Here is a 17,859-nt window from a genome sequence, read left to right as displayed (position 1 = left end):
CCCCACTCCATAAAACTTTCTGTCCTGTTGACCTTTTCATTCGGAATTTAGTTCTCAAACAGGTAGATGAGGAATAAGCAACAGGGCAAGGGCTATCTCTCTTACATATTTGTGTTCCTAATGTCTAGGTTATTGTCTGTGCTAAAATAAATCACAATACTACAAACTATATTAATAATGGTAGATACTTCTGTAGCATTAACAACATGCCAAGCAATTATTTATACAATTTATATACATTGACTCATTTCATCTCATGACAAATTTATAAGATAAGTACTATTATACTCATTTTATAGATATGGAAATTAAATGTTTGTTGAGTTAATGAATGAAATAATGGAAGGTTACCTCATGTAATAATAAAGACTTCCTGGAGACAATTCCTCACTTCAAAAGAGTGACCCCAACAGTGGGAATTTGTGGCCTGTGGGCTATCTAAGAAGAAAGGTACTTGGGGTTGTGTGGGGCTATAGTGGGAGAGGATATGTCTTTGAAATCCTTCCAGTGACACAGCACCCAACTTACACAGTATTTCAGGGATCTCTCTTTGTCTATGGTCTTGCTTCAGACAACTTGGCTTCATCTGATTTTAAGGAGTCCAGGAGTTAGGGAGGTTATAAATATGCTTGCCCAGATTAGAGGAGTCCTGGAGGGGGAGTTAGAACTCTGCAATCCAAGCCCTAAGGGACGTATTAGAGACAAATAGAGAAATCCAGTCTAACCAGCTACAGAGGCTTGTGGGACAGTGCTGGGCCTGGTTAGTCTTCTTGGTCATGGAGCCTCCGTATTCATTTCCTGTGATACATCATAAATAATCACAAATTTAGCAGCTTAAAACAATACCAATTGACTTAGTTATTTTTGACTTTTAGATTCAGAGATACATGTACAGGTTTGTTATATAAGTAAATTGCATGTCACAGGGGTTTTGCGTACAGACTATTTCATTGCTCAGGTGGTAAGCACAGTACCTAATAGGTAGTTTTCAATCCTTACCCTCCTCCCACCCTCCCCATCAAGTAGGCCCCAGTGTCTATTGTTCCCCTCTTTGTGTCTGTGTGTACTCCATGTTTAGCTCCCACTTATAAGTAAGATCATGCCATATTTTGTTTTCTGTTCCTGTGTTAGTTCACAGGATAATGGCCACGAGCTCCATTTGTGTTCCTGTGAAGGACACGGTCTAGTTCTTTCTTAGGTACGTAGTATTCCATGGTGTATACATACCACATTTTCTTTATCCAGTCCACCATTGATGAGCATTTAGATTGATTCCATGTCTCTGTATTGTGAATAGTGCTGCGATAAACATACAAGTGCATGCGTCTTTTTGGTGGAATGATTTATTTCCTTTTGGGTATATACCCAGTAATGGAGTTGCTAGGTCAAATGGCAGTTGTTTTACGCTCTTTGAGAGATCACCAGGCTGCTTTCCACAGTAGCTGAACTATTTACATTCCCACCAGGAGTATATAAGCGTACTCTTTTCTCCCCAGCCTCTCCAGCATCCGTTATTTGTTGACTTTTTAATAATAGACATTCTGGCTGTGTGAGATAGTATGTCACTGTGGTTTTGATTCACATTTCTCTAATGATTAGTGATGTTGAGCATTTTTTCATATACTTGTCGACTGTGTATATGTCATCTTTTGAGAATTGCCTGCTCATGTCCTTTGCCCGCTTTTTAATGGAGTTGTTTTTTGGTTTTGCTTGTGAATTTGTTAAAACAATACCAATTTATTATCTCACAGTTTTCTGTGGGCCAAGCATTTAGGAATGGCTTATCTGGATGTCATAAGGTTGCAACCAAAGTTAAGCTGCATTGTCATCTAGAGGCTGGACTGGGAAAGGATCCACCTCCAAGCTCATTTAGGTTGTTAGCAGAATCCATTGCCTTGCAGCTATAGGACTGGACTCCTCAGCCTCTTGCTGGTTGTTGGCTGGCAGCTGCCCTCAGCTTCTTGCCATATGGCCCTCCCAGTATGGCCACTTACTTCTTTAAGGTCTGCCATGGAGTTCCTAGAATACGCCTGCCAGCAACATGGCTCATATATCATGATATAATCACACTGAAGTAACATTCTATCACCTCTGCCACATTCCATTGCTGGAGGCAAGTCACAAGTCCTGTCCACACTCAAGTGGCGGGCATGAGAATGAGAAGATGAGATTGTCAGGCGTTATGTTAGAGATCATCTGCCACAGTCTCTCAGGACCCTAGGACCCTCTTGAAGAAAGCTCCATGAGGTTAAGCAGAAGTGTTATGTGCACTGCATTCACCCTGCATGTGAATGGATGACATCAGGCACCCTGTCTGACTTATTCATGGAAGTATCCCATGTCTAGAACAGTGTCTTCTACTGAAAAAGGTCTGCCCATGAATGAATACGTGAATGACTCCTTATGTCTGTTGCAAAGAAAGGAAACTGACAGGCAGGAATGAGGCTAGAAAGTACACCTACCACTTACACTTACACTTGATGTGTAAAAGATGGCCCTTTGCATGACTTACTCCCAGTTAGCTCATGCATTTTCTACAACATAATGTTGCTGGCAAAGAAGTTGTTTAGAAAATTGGTCCAGGCGATAAGGGAGGAGAAAGAAAACTTTCTGTGAGGGCACTTTTTCTGGTGGACCCAGTCTTCTCTCAGGAGAGCTTGGCACCCCACTTCCAGGTGGTTCTGGTTGGCTCTGTTTTTCATAGAGAAGCTTTGAAAGTTATACAAAGATGTTAACAAGGGTATGAATGCCTTTCTTTTTTCTAGTACTTTACAGTTAGCAGTGTCCCCTCAGGTATAACTTTCTTTAAGTCTAAATCTCCAAGTAGCCACACTGGACACAAAGAAAAAGCAAATGGAAAGACAGAAGGATTGAAACAAGAGGGGGAAATTTTAGCATTAAAGTGACCTGCAAGAGCCATGCAAACAGCAGAGTCAGATGCTGATTGGTGTCACTGAGATTTGACTATTCTTCCTGGAGCATTTCCTGACTGGGACCCCCACATTGTACTAACTTTGACCCCAGTGGTAAGGCTGTAGGCATAGAAGCACGTAAGAACAGGGACACAAGGATGAGTACTCATTAGGCTCAATATATGAGCTTTGCCATTAATTTAAATCATACAGAGAAACAGGATAGAGTTTGGCTGGAAAAAGGCCACAAACTAGACAAGATTGATGCTTAAAATGTTGGTTTGTGTGTCCATGTGCAAGTGTGTGTGTACAGAGGTTAGATACAGAAGAGAGGGCATGTCCACCCCCACTTTCCATAAATTTTGCTGCTAATAAGGAGGGGTGGGCTGGGCGTGGTGGCTCACACCTGCAATCCCAGCACTTTGGGAGGCCGAGGTGGGAGGATCATTTGAGGTCAGGAGTTTGAGACCAGCCTGACCAATAGGGTGAAACTCTGTCTCTACTGAAAAAAAAAAAAAAAATACAAAATCTTAGCTGGACATGTTGGCACATGCCTGTAATCTCAGCTACTCAGGAGGCCGAGGCAGGAGAATCACTCGAACCTGGGAGGTGTATCGGGAGAACCCGCTCCCGATGGTTACTTGGGTTCTTTTCTATTTTCTAAGTGTCTCAGCTAGTTTGAGAAATAAAGGGAAAGAGTACAAGAGAGAGAAATTTAAAGCTGTGTGTCCAGGGGAGACATCACATGTTGGCAGGATCCGTGATGTTCCTTGAGTGGTAAAACCAGCAAGATTTTATTAGCGATTTTCAAAAGGGGAGGGGGTGCACGAATAGGGTATGGGTCACAGAGATCACATACTTCACAAGGTAATAAAATATCACAAAGCAAGTGGAGGCAGGGCGAGATCACAGGACCGCCCGAAGAAGCGAAATTAAAATTGCTAATGAAGTTTCGGGCACACATTGTCATTGATAACATCTTATCAGGAAACAGGGTTTGAGAGCAGACAACCTGTCTGACCAAAATTTATTAGGCGGGAATTTTCCTTGTCCTAATAAGCCTGGGAGAGCTATAGGAGACTGGGGCTTATTTCATCCCCTCGGCTTGGACCATAAAAGACAGCACGCTTCTAAGGGGGCCGTTTATAGGCCTACCTTCAGGGCGCATTCTCTTTCTCAGGGATGTTCCTTGCTGAGAAAAAGAATTCAGCGATATTTCTCCTATTTGCTTTTGAAAGAGGAGAAATACAGCTCTGTTAACCGGCTCAGTGGCAGCCAGTTCAAAGTTACCTCTGTTGTTCCCTGAACATCGCTGTTATCCTGTTCTTTTTTTAAGATGCCCAGATTTCATATTGTTCAAACACACATGCTCTACGAACAATTTGTGCAGTTGAGACAATCCTCACAGGGTCCTGAGGTGAAATTCATCCTCCTCAGCTTACTAAAGCTGACGTAAGGTGACGGGATTAAGAGATTAAAGTAAAGACACGCATAGGAAATCACAAGGGTATTGACTGGGGAAGTGATAAGCGTCCATGAAATCTTCACAATTTATGTTCAGAGATTTCAGTAAAGACATGCATAAGAAATTATAAAAGTATTAATTTGGGGAACTAATAAACGTCCATGAAATTTTCACAATTTATGTTCTTCTGCCGCGGCTTCAGCTGGTCCCTCCGTTCAGGGTCTCTAACTTCCCGCAACAAGGCGGAGGTCACAGTGAGCTGAAATCACACCACTGCACTCTAGCCTGAACAACAGAGTGAGACTCCATCTCAAAAAAAAAAAAAAAAAAAAAAAAAGAAAAGAAAAAGAAGGGAATAGGAGATCTTTAAGAGGAAAAAGAAATTTTGGAATTTCCTGGCACAGAAATCCAAGGTATGGGAGAAGCACAGGAATCAGAACTCAGAGATTGCTTTGACCTCTCCTTCAGTTCTTTAGTAGATTTTTAAAACTCCAACAGTATAGAAACTTTCAAATGGAAAAAGGATCTATTTACAGGCCAAGCCTTCACAAAAATTTATGAATCAGAACATAATAGTGTAACTAAGAGGTAGGTCCTGAAATCCAGCCAGGAAAAATACTAAGATGGAGAAATTTATTCCTATGAAGGAACAGTGGCCACAAAAAATGGAAAAACAGAGTAATCAGGGTTTGCCTTTCCACCCATGATTCTGAGCTGCTGTTTGTACTAGGAGTTTCTAACATACAATTTGCATCTTCTGTGTCACTGGCAGATCACACTTTACCAGTGGTTCTGGGGAATGAGTGACCAGCCTTTTATCTGGAGGTCTGAAGCATTCTTGTTCTTTTTCCTGCTATATCTACCTCATGGCTGATGACGAAACATTATTTTTTCTAACACTTATCCATTACTTCTGGATGAACTTGTCAGAGTAAAGGCCCCAAAACACTTGTACTGCTTCTATAAAATGCTCAAACCATCTTCTTGTCCCAGTTAACTAAATGGGCAGCCAAGAGGCACTCAGGGTCTCCTCAAGCATGGGCTTATGTGGCCAATGTTTGTGATTATAAGTGATATATTCTTAAAAGACATATTTTAATTTTAAACTCACAAGGCTAGGAGAGCTTTTATAAAAAACAAAATGTACAATGGCAAACATACAAACTAATTTGGGACAGTTCATATTCTTAGAGCTAGCAACAAGGGTATGCAGTCCAAAGTAGAGTTTCTCCTTAGCTCTAGGTAGGAAAGCCTGTGAGATTTTGGCTGTGCCTCATTCTTTGGGTACACCATCAGCAGAAGGAATATATAATGAACTTAATAGGCTTAAACATTAACTGATAGTTTAGTACAGTGCAGGAATGCCAAGGATGCCCAGAAACACACAGGTAGGGAAGAGGATGTCAAAATCCTCTCTCTGAATAAAGAGAGCAGACCTTAGGCCAGGATCTTTAGTCAACATGATGATAAAAAGGAGGAAGAGAAAAAAGTGAGAAAGAAGAAGGAACATGACGATTTTAAGTGGAAAACTGTCACCTCCAACATAGCACTCAACAAAGTTGAAATGCTATTTTGTGTTTAAAGAGTAAAATTGAGAAAAAGGTCAAAGAGGGAAAATACATGTATCTGGAACTAGAGCAGGCTGTGAAATCGAATTCTGTTTTAACATTTGAGATAATCAACTCTTAGCAAGATTATATCAAACTTCATTAAAAATTGCCTTTTAAGTTGAGAGAATAACCAAGTATTTTCTAGGCTTTTTTTCTTAACTTTAGATGGCTAGATTGAGAAGATAGTAAATGAGAAATATATGTGTAAAATCAGATAATACTTGCTCTCTCAAACATACCAACCTGTGAGTGACCTTGGGTGGCTTAGTAACCAATAAAAATCACAGATTATTTCATTGCAGGTTACAGTTGTTACAAATGTCTTAAAGTACCATTTATGCTCATCGTTGCTTTGAAATTACGATGAAAGAAATCGCTTATTCATCAGGCCCACAGCAGCTTTTTGAGCAAAAGAAGATAAGCCATTAAAAGAAAACAACCAAGGTAGGGGACTGTGACTAAGGAGAACACACACAGATTGGGGTTTCACTGCTATGTGAATACTCATTTTTTTTTGTTGCTCAATAAACTTGAACTGAGTATCTGATATCTGCCAGATAACAAACTTGGCCTGGTACTAAATTAGTAATTTTGTGGGGAGTAACCAAAGACAGTAATTCCTAGATAAGAAAAAACAAAATCAAACAAAACACAAAACAGGCAGATTTCTTTTTCCATGGAGATCACCAAATTGCTTGAGAAGGAGATACCTACCCAAAGACTACCAAGACTTTCTGCAGGAAAGTATACTGACTTTCTGCTCTGGACCAGAAAGTAAATTCTAATGATCTCTTTCGTAAAAGAACGTTGCACCATAATGATTTTAAGGCATGGGACTTTTAGAAAACGGTAGGAGTTTATCTCATATTCAGTCTCTACTGCTATGAGTTTCTTAGTGATTTGACAATAATTCCCAGTAATTTTCCAGAAAAGTTATTACAGTCTTTTCAAAACTGCCTAGGACAGATGCCAAGACAAAGCATTCAAACTGCAACAGGGGCCAGATTTCAACCCACTCATGCTTTCCCTCTATGCACTGCCATCTCTTAGAAGAAGAAGCGATCTAAGAACTTATATCCAGTGGTTGGCAGCTAAGCATATGAGTGTGAACAATTCCACAATTTTTGTCATATTAGAACAGCAGCAAGCAGAAGGGAATCAAACGCTTCTCTGCAACCTCTGTCTCTTTGGTGGGACTTCCATCAGTACTGGCACCTGCCAGGCATCCACAGAAATCTAGATTGCATTAACAACGACAGGTTGCCTTCTCTCATCTTAGAATTTTGGAGATACCCTTCCACTTTAGCTGGATAAGAGGGACAGCAGTAGAGTTTGCTTCTTAACAGAGCCCTTTCTCTTAGATCAATCTGGGAGTTTCTCTCCACCTCATCCTTCTTGGTGAAGGGTTCCCAACCTTTAGGGGAGCACCTGGAAGCTCTTTGATTGAATATTTCTTGAGAGTCAGCTTTTACTCTGAGGTATCTTGGTACTTACTGCTATTCTCCAGCGGCAGAATTTCCTCTATGCCTAAACAGAAATGATTGTTTGGGTTTCTGTCAGATTGTACTAGCCACTCAACAAGTAGATCTAGCCCATTTTACCATAAGAGACTATTTTTAATATCTCTCCAAAAATGTTGGGGGCCACCACATGATTGCATTTGGTGCCTCAATAGGAGTTGAGATTATAAGTAATGACAAAAAAGTGACCTAAAAATCCTTTTAAATGATTTTGACATTTATTAATTCTACATACATTTTAAAATAAAGCATATATTTCTGAGTCAGATTATGTATTCAGTATAATGAAGAAATAGATTCTTGAAAAAAGTCTTCCCAGAGAATCTCTGGTCCACAGATTGGAAAATGTTACATTATGAGTTCCTTGAGGAAGAGGCAATGTTTTGTTCAGCCTTTTATCCCTCATGCCTAACCCAATGTTTGGCACAAAGCAGGTGCCTAACGTGAAGTAGATATTTGGGAGATGTTTTGTTTTAGTGAACACTTTTGTGACATTCATGGGACACTTACCATGTGCCAGACACTGTTCTAAGTGCTGTACATGTATTAACTAATTCAACCATCAAACAACTCTAGGAGATAAATGATGTTTTACAGATGACAAAACAGGCTCAGAATTCTTGAGTAATTTACTCAATGCCACATTGCAAGGAATTTTAAAAGCCAGGATACAAAGTAATTAAACATTTCCTTTAATGTTTTCAAATGTAACCACGTGGCAGATAGGGAGTCCACAGCCATGGTTGTTCAGTGAGGCACTGCTGACTGATCATATTTATAGAATGCTACTGGGGCAACTCCCGAACATGCAATGAAGAATGAGGGCCCTTCATCAGACTGAGTGTGGTGGTTCACACCTGTAATCCCAGCACTTTGGGAGGCCAAGGTGGGTGGATCACTTTAGGTCAGGAGTTTGAGACCAGCTTGACCAACATGGTGAAACCCTGTCTCTGCTAAAATAAAAAATTAGCTAGGCATGGAGGCGTGCGCCTGGAATCCCAGCTTCTCAGGAGGTTGAGGCACAAGAATCGCTTGAACCTGAGACGTGGAGATTGCAGTGAGCCGAGATCACAGCACTACACTCCAGCCTGGGTGATAGAGTGAGATTCAGTTTCAAAAATTAAAAAAGAATGAGTGCCCTTCATAAGGAGGCTTTAATCTCGTTGTCTCTTGGCTACTAGAAATAGTTTCACAAATACACATCACAGTTTGTATATACCACCATTTCTAATCTGATTTATTTCATACCATGCTCTCACCTGGTTTTTAAGAGAATAAGGAATTGTGTGAATGAAGGATTAAAGGAATGAATGTCTATTCCTTGATAAAGACTTTATGTGACATCAATTACTTTTCTGGCTAAGAGGTTTGTGAATACAGCATGGTCTCTTCAGTGAAAAGAAAATTAGGTCAGAGTTTCATTTCTCATGGGATGGAAGAATTAAAACTCATCAGTTAAAGAGAGAAAGACGCCACGCAGAGACAGGCAGGAGGCAGAGGGCAGTCCACACAGTCCATCTACCCTGCTGGGTCCCCACAGCACTGAGTACATCAGAATACAGGCACCATGGGAGTTGCAAAGAGAAATGTAGGAGGCTTCCTGCCTGCAAGGATCTCACGATCAATAGAGAAGGTGAAATGTGTACATCAATGAACATAACACAAGGCAAAATGTGACCTGTGCTAAAAATAAATAAATAAATAAAGCACAGAAAGATTTAAACCAAGTTTCCTGGGAGCACAGAGAGGGGCCAGATGACTTCCAGCTACTGGAAGCAGGAAATACCAACCCCTGAACTGGCTGTATTTTGATTAAAAGAGATTAGAAGGAAGGACTTTCTACAAAAAGGAAACTATGGAGATGCAGGGGTGGGAGAATGGGGGAGAACTGGCAGTTCATTCTGGTTGATTAAACAGTGGATACACACTGGCCAACTCCTGGCTAATCTTTATTTGGATAGTACATTATTGTGTTTTTCAAAAAAAACCCAAATGTTATATGTGAATGCCCTAAGGGAGGACATGGGCTCTGTATCACTTATCATTCTTCACTGTCTGACATACCTGCCCATCCACACATTCATGTTTCTTGCTATTTTCACAGGTTTTAGGATGGGTGATCTCTGCACTAAAGCAGAGTGTCTTGGAGCTTACTGGGGCTTAAGCTAGGGGGAGGAAATTACTCACTAAGAAATAATTAGTTCTTAACCTAGAATTCAGACAGGGGAAAGTTGGGGAGATGGAATAGAGGGAGAGGGTTTAAACTGAATGAGAAAAAATCGACCTTAATTTTCACTAAACTCTAACTAAAGTTCAGTGTTTCCTTCCATTCTGAATGTGGGTAGGGAGAATCACAGTAGTATTAGTAGTTACTTTGTTGCCAATAAAAATCACAGATTATTTCATTGCACATTGCAGTTGTAGATTTTTTAAACTACCATTTATGCTCATGATACTTTGAAATTGTACTTGTCAGACTTATGCCAGATTTGTTGTTGTTGTTGTTGTTGTTTGTTTGTTTATGTGGGATTTTTGTGGGTTTTTTTTGTTTTTGGCCCTATCGCCCAGGCTGGAGTGCGGTGGTATGATCTTGGCTCACTGCAACCTCCACCTCCCGGGCTCAAGCCATCCTCCCACCACAGCCTCCCAAGTAGCTGGGACTACAGGTGTGCTCCACCATGCCCAGCTAATTTTTGTGTTTTTTTAGAGATGGGATTTCACCATATTGCCCAGGATGGTCCCCAACCCCTGGGCTCAAGCAATCTACCTGCCTCTGCCTCCCAAAGTGGTGGGATTACAGGTGTGAGAAATTGCACCCAACCTAGATCTTGTTATTTAATGAGTTAATAAAGAAGTACATATATCACCATATCACAAATTTTTAAAAAGTATTTTGATATACTTTGCATATAAATGATTTCCTTTGTACACCAATGTGTTTTATTTTATGCTTTTTAAAACATAACTCTGAAAAGAGATCCACAGTTTTCACCAGACCACCAAAAAGATCTGTGACCCAAAAGAGATTAAAAACCCTGCTGAAGGTAGCTTGGGATCACCCAGAGAGCTTTAAATATCTTCATTAGCATTGTGAATTTAGTCTTACAGGCAAACGGGAGCCACTGAAGGGTTTTTTCTTTGTTTTGAGGAAGGTGTTTGTATTAGTCAGGGTTCTCTAGAGGGACAGAACTAATGGAATAGATCTATATACATATAAAAGGGAGTTTACTAAGTATTAACTCACACAATCACAAGGTCCCACAATAGGCCATCTGCAGGCTGAAGAGAAAGGAGAGCCAGTCCGAGTTCCAAAACTGAAGAACTTAAAGTCCAGGGTTCAAAGGTAGGAAGCATCCAGCATGGGAGAAAAATGTAGGCTGGGAGGCTAGGCCAGTCTCTCTCTTTTCACATTTGGCAGCTGGTTAGATTGTGCTCACTCAGATTAAGAGTGGGTTTGCCTTTCCCAGCCCACTGACTCAATTATTAATCTCCTTTGGCAACACCCTCACAGACACACCCAGGATCAATACTTTGTTTCCTTCAATCCAATCAAATTGACATTCAGTGTTAACCATCACAAGTCCACCCCTTGTCAAGTTGAACCCATACATATCTCCTGAGATCATACATAATCTTCAAATAAAGATAATAAGGTCATAATTATGCCTAACATAATACAAATATCCTTTGTACAACTGGAAATGCACCAAGCCACAACTCAAATACTATTTTTTTTTAGATGGAGTCTCACTCTGTCACCCAGGCTGGAGTGCAGTGGCGTGATCTTGGTTCACTGAAAGTTCTGCCTTCCAGGTTCATGCCATTCTCCTGCCTCAGCCTCCAGAATAGCTGGGACTATGGGCGCCCGCCATCATGCCTGGCTAATTTTTCTGTATTTTTAGTAGAGATGGGGTTTCACCATATCAGCCAGGATGGTCTCAATCTCCTGACTTTGTGATTTGCCCGCCTCAGCCTCCCAAAGTGCTGGGATTACAGGCATGAGCCACCGTGCCTGGCCCCAAATACTATTATATAAAATTAACAATACTTAAATGCTGATGTGAAGTCAATAAATCTTATGTCACATGATAAAGGAGAAAGGAAATAAAATGAAGATATTTTCTTACTACAAGTGTATCCATGAAAAAACATGTTTTTAACAAAAGAAGGGGAAAATACTCCTAACAATTACAATCCTTCTTTCTGCAGCTTGTCATGTGATCTTAGCTGATATTGATGACTACCTTCTACTACCCATTCTGTATTCCCTTTGCCTTCAGCAAACACCTCAGCAGGTCATAGGTTTTTTTCCTGGTGGAATGAATCATTTGTAGTCCTGCCTAGATTGGGCTGTTGTAGTTTCCCATTGACCTTAATCACAGGGCATGGTAATAATTGGTGATACTAAAAGATGCCCTAATGGACCTCTTGTAGTCCATGCATATTCTTCCTTACCTCCATTATGAAGTAGTAGACTGATTTCATCTTGATAGTCCAGATCAATTGCCCCAGCCAACACTGTAACTCCCTTCTTAGTCTGTTGACTTAAGAGCCCAAAGTGTCCAGGTGGCAATCTTAACTTTCAGTTTTATGGAATTGTTATTGTGTCTCCTGGTGGCAGCATTCTTCCTTCTGAAACTAAGACCTCTAGGCCAGCAGAATGTAATATCATGGGAACAGGAAGTAAAAATTTTCCTAGTGGATCACTAGTGGTGATGGTGAGTGGTGCCACTTCCACTTCCACCCCTTGATTCCTGGACCCGTGAATCCTGGCTATGGGAGAAACAGTACCATACATTGGATGCTAATTCCAATACATACATAGCCTTCTGGAGAACTTTGCCCCAGCCCTGCAAAGTACTGTCACCTGGTTGGCATTGTAATTGTGACTTCAAAAGGCCATTCCACTGTTCTATCAATCCAGCTGCTTCAGGATGATGGGGAACATGGTGAGATCAGTGAATTCCATGAGCATGCACCCACTGCTGCACTTCTTTAGCTATAAAGGAAGTGCCTTGGCCAGAGGCAATGCTGTGTGGAATACCATGACGGTGGATAAGGCATTCCATGAGTCCACGGATGGTAGTCTTGGCACAAGCGTTGCATGTAGGATAGGAAAACCCATATCTGGAGTAAGTGTCTATTCTAATGAGGACAAACCTCTGCCCTTTCCATGATGGAAAAGGTCCAATATAATCAACCTGTCCCCAGATACCTGGCTGATCACCCTGAGGAATGGTGCCATATTGAGGGTTCAGTGTTGGTCTCTGCTGCTGGCAAATTGGGCACTCAGCAGTGGTCATAGCCAGGACAGCCTTGGTGAGTGGAAGTCCATGCTGCTGAGCCCATGTATAACCTTCATCCCTACCAGCATAGCCACTTTGTTCATGGGCCCATTGGGCGATGACAGGGGTGGCTGGGGAAAGAGGCTGAGTGATGTCCACAGAACGGGTCACCCTATCCACTTGATAAAAATCCTCCTCTGCTGAGGTCACCCATTGGTGAGCACTCACATGGGATACAAATATCTTCGGTTTTTGACCACTCAGAAAGGTTCCTCTACATACATCTTCCCCAAATTTCTTTGTCACCAATTTTCCAAACATGCTTCTTCCAAGTCCCTGACCGTCCAATCAAACCATTGGCTACAGCCCATGAATCAGCATATAATCACACATCTGGCCATTTCTTCTTCCATGCAAAGTCCATAACCAGGTGCACTGCTCAAAGTTCTGCCCACTGGGAAGATTTCTCTTCACTGCTGTCCTCCAGGGATGTCCTAAAAAGGGGCTGTAGTGCTATAACTTTCAGGTGGTGCCTGCATATCGTGCAGAGTCATCTGTGAACCAGGCCCTAGTCTCTTCCTCTGTCAACTGATCATAGGGAACTCCCCCATGAAGCCACCAGTGCAGGCTGGGGGAGAAGGCAGGGTGGCAGGAGTGAAGACCATGGGCATTTGAGCCACTTACTCATGTAACTTACTTGCGCCTTCAGGACCTGCTCAAGTCCATTCACATATATACCACTTCCATTTGATGATGGAATGCTGCTGTGCACAACCCACTTTATGGCTAGATGGGTCAGAAAGCACCTAGTTCATGATAGGCAGTTCAGGATGCATGGTGACGTTCAATTTCCACCAAAGCCCAGTAACAGGCCAGGACCTGTCTCTCAAAAAGAGAGCAGTTATCTGCAGAAGATGGCAGGGTCTTGCTCCAAAATCCTAGAGGTCTCTGCAGTGATTCATCTATGGGGGCCTGCCAAAGGCTCCAAACAGCATCCCTATCTGCCACTGATACCTTAATACCATTGGATCTGCTGGGTCATATGGGTCAAGTGGCAGAGTAGCTTGCACAGCAGCCTGGACCTGTTGCAGAGCCTTCTGTTCTGGACCCCACTTGAAACTGGCAGCCTTTCACATTACTTGATAAATGGGCTAGAGTAACACACTCAGATGAGGAATATGTTGCCTCCAAAATCCAAATAGCCCTACTGGGTGTTGTGCCTCTTTCTTGGTTGCAGGAGGGGCCAAATGCAGCAACTTATCCTTCACCTTAGAAGGAATATCTTGACAGGTCCCACACCACTGGACCCCTAGAAATTTTACTTACGTAGAAGTCCCTGAATCTTATTCAGATTTATTTCACATACTCTGGCACGCAAACACCTCACCAATAAGTCCAGTGTGTTTGCTACTTCTTGTTCATTGGATCCAATCAGTATAATATCATCAATGTAATGAATAGTGTGATATCCTGCAGAAGCGAAAAACAATCAAGGTCTCTCCGAATAAGATTATGACACAAAACTGTAGAGTTGATATACTCCTGAGGTAGGACAGTAAAGGTATACTTATCAGCTGAAGACAAATTGCTTCTGGTGGGCCTTGTGGACAGGAATGGAGAAAAAAGCATTTGCCAAGTCAATGGCTGCATACCAGGTACAAGGAGATACATTAATTTGCTCGAGCAATGAAACTACATCTGGTACAGCAGCTGCAAGTGAAGTCACCACTTGGTTAAGCTTACGACGATCCACTGTCATTCTCCAAGATCTATCTGTCTTCTGCATAGGCCAATTGGGAGAGTTGAACAGGGGTGTGGTGGGAATCATCACCCCTGAATCTTTCAAGTCCTTGATGGTGGCACTAATCTCCGTAATCCCTCCAAGGATGTGATATTATTTTTGATTTACTATTTTTCTAGGTAGAGGCAGCTCTAATGGCTTCCATTTGGCCTTTCCCACCATAATAGCCCTCACCCTACCAGTCAGGGAGCTAACATGGGGTGATCTGTCAGCTGCTAAGTATGTCTATGCCAATTATGCGTTTTGGCACTGGAGAAATGACCACAGGATGAGTCTGGGGACCCACTGGACCCACTGCAAGTCAGACCTGAGCGAAAACTCCATTAACTACCTGATTTCCATAAACCCCTACTTTAACTGGGGGACCACAATAATGTTTTGGGTCCCCTGGAATCAATGTCAGCTCAGAGCCAGTGTCCAGTAGTCCCCAAAATGTCTGATCATTTCCCTTTCCCCCGTGCACAGTTACCCTGGTAAAAGGCAGGAGGTCTCCTTGGGGAAGGATGGGAGAAAGATTCACTGCATAAATTGCCAGTAATGTAGTGGGGTCGTTTCTCAAGGGGACCCAGTCTCCCCTTTATTCAAGGGGTTCTGGGTCTGTAAACTGGCTCAAGTCTGGAAATTGATTGAGGGGCCGCGATTCTTTGTTTGTATAATTCACATTAGCCTTTTGTCCATTCGACCTAGAAAGTTTCTACTTGTATAATTTAATTAGGAATGCAGTAGGCTTCCTATTGATTTCACTTTTAGGAACACTGTGATTAATTAGCCAGTGCCAGAGCTCTACACAAGTCAGACTATTCTGATCACCACTTTGCCGCTGCTGTCCATTATGGTAGCTACTCCCACCTTGCCTTTGACAGTTGAGTGCTGCCACTTGGACTCTGCTACCTCAGGATCCAACTATTCCCATTATATTTAAATTTTGTAGTTGAGAAACTATAGTTCCCACTGTTAGATCTGACACACAGAGAAGAGCAATTACAGAGTTCTTCAAAGATTCAGGTGACACCCTCATAAATCAATTTCACAGGGCATTGGTCAAGAGTATACCTTCTGGACTCCCCCTACCCCAAGCTGGGATGAGTAGGTCTAAAGTGACTAATCCACTCCATCACCCCAATCTCCCTAAGCCTTTCGATCCCTTCCTCTATATTAAACCAAGGGAGATCAGGCATTTCCAGCTCGCTCACAGTGGACCAGCTTTTAATCCATGTTTCAGCTCATCAAGCAATTAGGACATTTTTTACCTCCCCAAGCTGCAACATTAAACGCAGAGTCCCTACTTAGTGGGCCCAAATCAATAGATTCAGCCTGATCCAACTCTATGTTCCTTCTGCCATTATCCCACACCCTTAATATCCATTCCCATGCCTGTTCTCCAGATTTCTGTTTATATAAGTTAGAAAACTCAAGCAGTTATTTTCGAGTGTAGTGTACCTCCTCATGGGTCACACTCTCAACTCACCAATAGGGGCCTGCTAGGACTTTAGTTATAAGTCTAGAAGCAAAAGGGGTGTTACGGGTGGCTCCTGAGGAGAATCAACATTATCTTGCCTGGCAACTGCCTCAGGGTCACACTCTCAACTCACCAATAGGGGCCTGCTAGGACTTTAGTTATAAGTCTAGAAGCAAAAGGGGTGTGGCTCCTGAGGAGAATCAACATTATCTTGCCTGGCAACTGCCTCAGGAGAGGCCATCACTGTAGACTCAGGCAGCACAGGGTTTATCTTCTCAGACAAGGGTGGAAAGGCTGATGGCAGCATGGGTCAGGGAGAGGATGTTGCCACTACTGGGGATGGTACTGGGAACAAAAGAGGTTCATCAGCATTTACAAACTCAGTGTCCAGCTTCATCAGGGTCCTCCCACATCCCCACTCCAAGTTGCAGGGTCCCATTCTTTTCCAATCAATGCCCTCACTTTAACAGTATACACCTGATGAGGCTGCACATGCACCTTTCATTGCAAGTCAGCCACTTGCATGATGAGAGCTTGTGTCTGTTTTTCCACAATTTCAACTCTTTCTCTACAGCTGATAAGACTCTCTCTCAGGGCAATCTTAGCAGATTTGAGGCTCAGTATCTGCTTCTGAAGCCAGGAGATAGAATCCCTAAGTTCATCATTTTCTTTCATTACTTTGTCCACTGAACTTAGGAGCAACCAACCAGCTTCATTATGTTCCTTGGTTCTCCACATATGGGCAAAGGCATTATGTATAGAGTCACTAAGCTCCTTGCCTCTCACGAGCAATGAATCAATGTGTCAAATGCATTGATTTTGAATAACTCTCTAAACAGCTAATGCTAAGGACTATCAGTGTTCTCCATACTGTTAGAAGTAGAGTCCTTAGCATTTTGGGGTCTAATCATATTAAGCACCCAACTCCAGAAACCCCAAAACCAACAAAAGAACTCCATCCTTAATATTCTCTTCCTCTAGAACCACTCCTGGTACCAAAATCTGTATTAGTCAGGGTTCTCTAGAGGGAGAGAACTAATAGCATATGTATATTTCTTAATAAACTTAAATATATATGTAAATATATATAAATTTAAATATATATATATTTGTGTGTGTGTGTGTAAAGGGGAGTTTATTAAGTATTAACTCACATGATCACAAGGTCCCACAATAGGCCATCTGCAGGCTAAGGAGCAAGGAGAGCCAGTTCAAGTTCCAAAACTGAAGAACTTGGAGTCTAAAGTTTGAGGGCAGGGGGAATCCAGCACTGGAGAAAGATGTAGTTTGGGAGCCTAGGCCCGTCTCTCTCTTTTCACATTTTTCTGCCTACTTTTTATCACCCAGCTTAAGGGAAGGTCTGCCTTTCCCAGCTCACTAACTCAAAAGTTAACCTCCTTTGGCAACACTCTCACAGACACACCCAGGATCAATACTTTGTATCCTTCAATCCAATCAAGTTGAAACAGTATCAATCATCACAGTGTTCAAATATTAATAATTACTTTTTAGCAAACTGGAGCAAAACATTTTCTAATCGATTTTTGAGATAAATTGCATATAAAAGTACATACCCATTTGAAGTGTAAAGTTCAATGAGCTTTGACAAATGTATATACACATGTAACCACCACTACAATCAAGATATGGTTTGGGTAGCAGAAAGTAAAATTTGGAATTCGTACCTCCTGCTGTCTCTCCTATCCTCAATGAATACCCACTTCCAGCTTGCAAGTGCACTGGCCCTTCACTGAGGGACCCAGACCCTGAGTTCCAGCAAGGCCGAATAGTCCACAAAACAGTCCAG

At 42.0% G+C, this 17,859-nt stretch overlaps 1 long non-coding RNA gene across 1 annotated transcript in view; it reads right to left on the bottom strand.

Moving 5' to 3' along the window:
- The window catches only part of LOC105499998 (uncharacterized), a 91,185-nt gene extending 73,794 nt beyond the window's left edge, over positions 1-17,391 (bottom strand). Inside the window, exon 1 of the long non-coding RNA XR_011624235.1 lies at positions 17,207-17,391. This is a non-coding gene — a long non-coding RNA (uncharacterized lncRNA). The remainder of the gene's footprint in view (positions 1-17,206) is intronic.
- Positions 17,392-17,859: the final 468 nt, after the last annotated feature.

Source organism: Macaca nemestrina, chromosome 6 (assembly GCF_043159975.1).
Source record: "Macaca nemestrina isolate mMacNem1 chromosome 6, mMacNem.hap1, whole genome shotgun sequence".
Taxonomy (NCBI): domain Eukaryota; kingdom Metazoa; phylum Chordata; class Mammalia; order Primates; family Cercopithecidae; genus Macaca; species Macaca nemestrina.
This window is presented reverse-complemented; position numbering and strand designations above follow the sequence as displayed.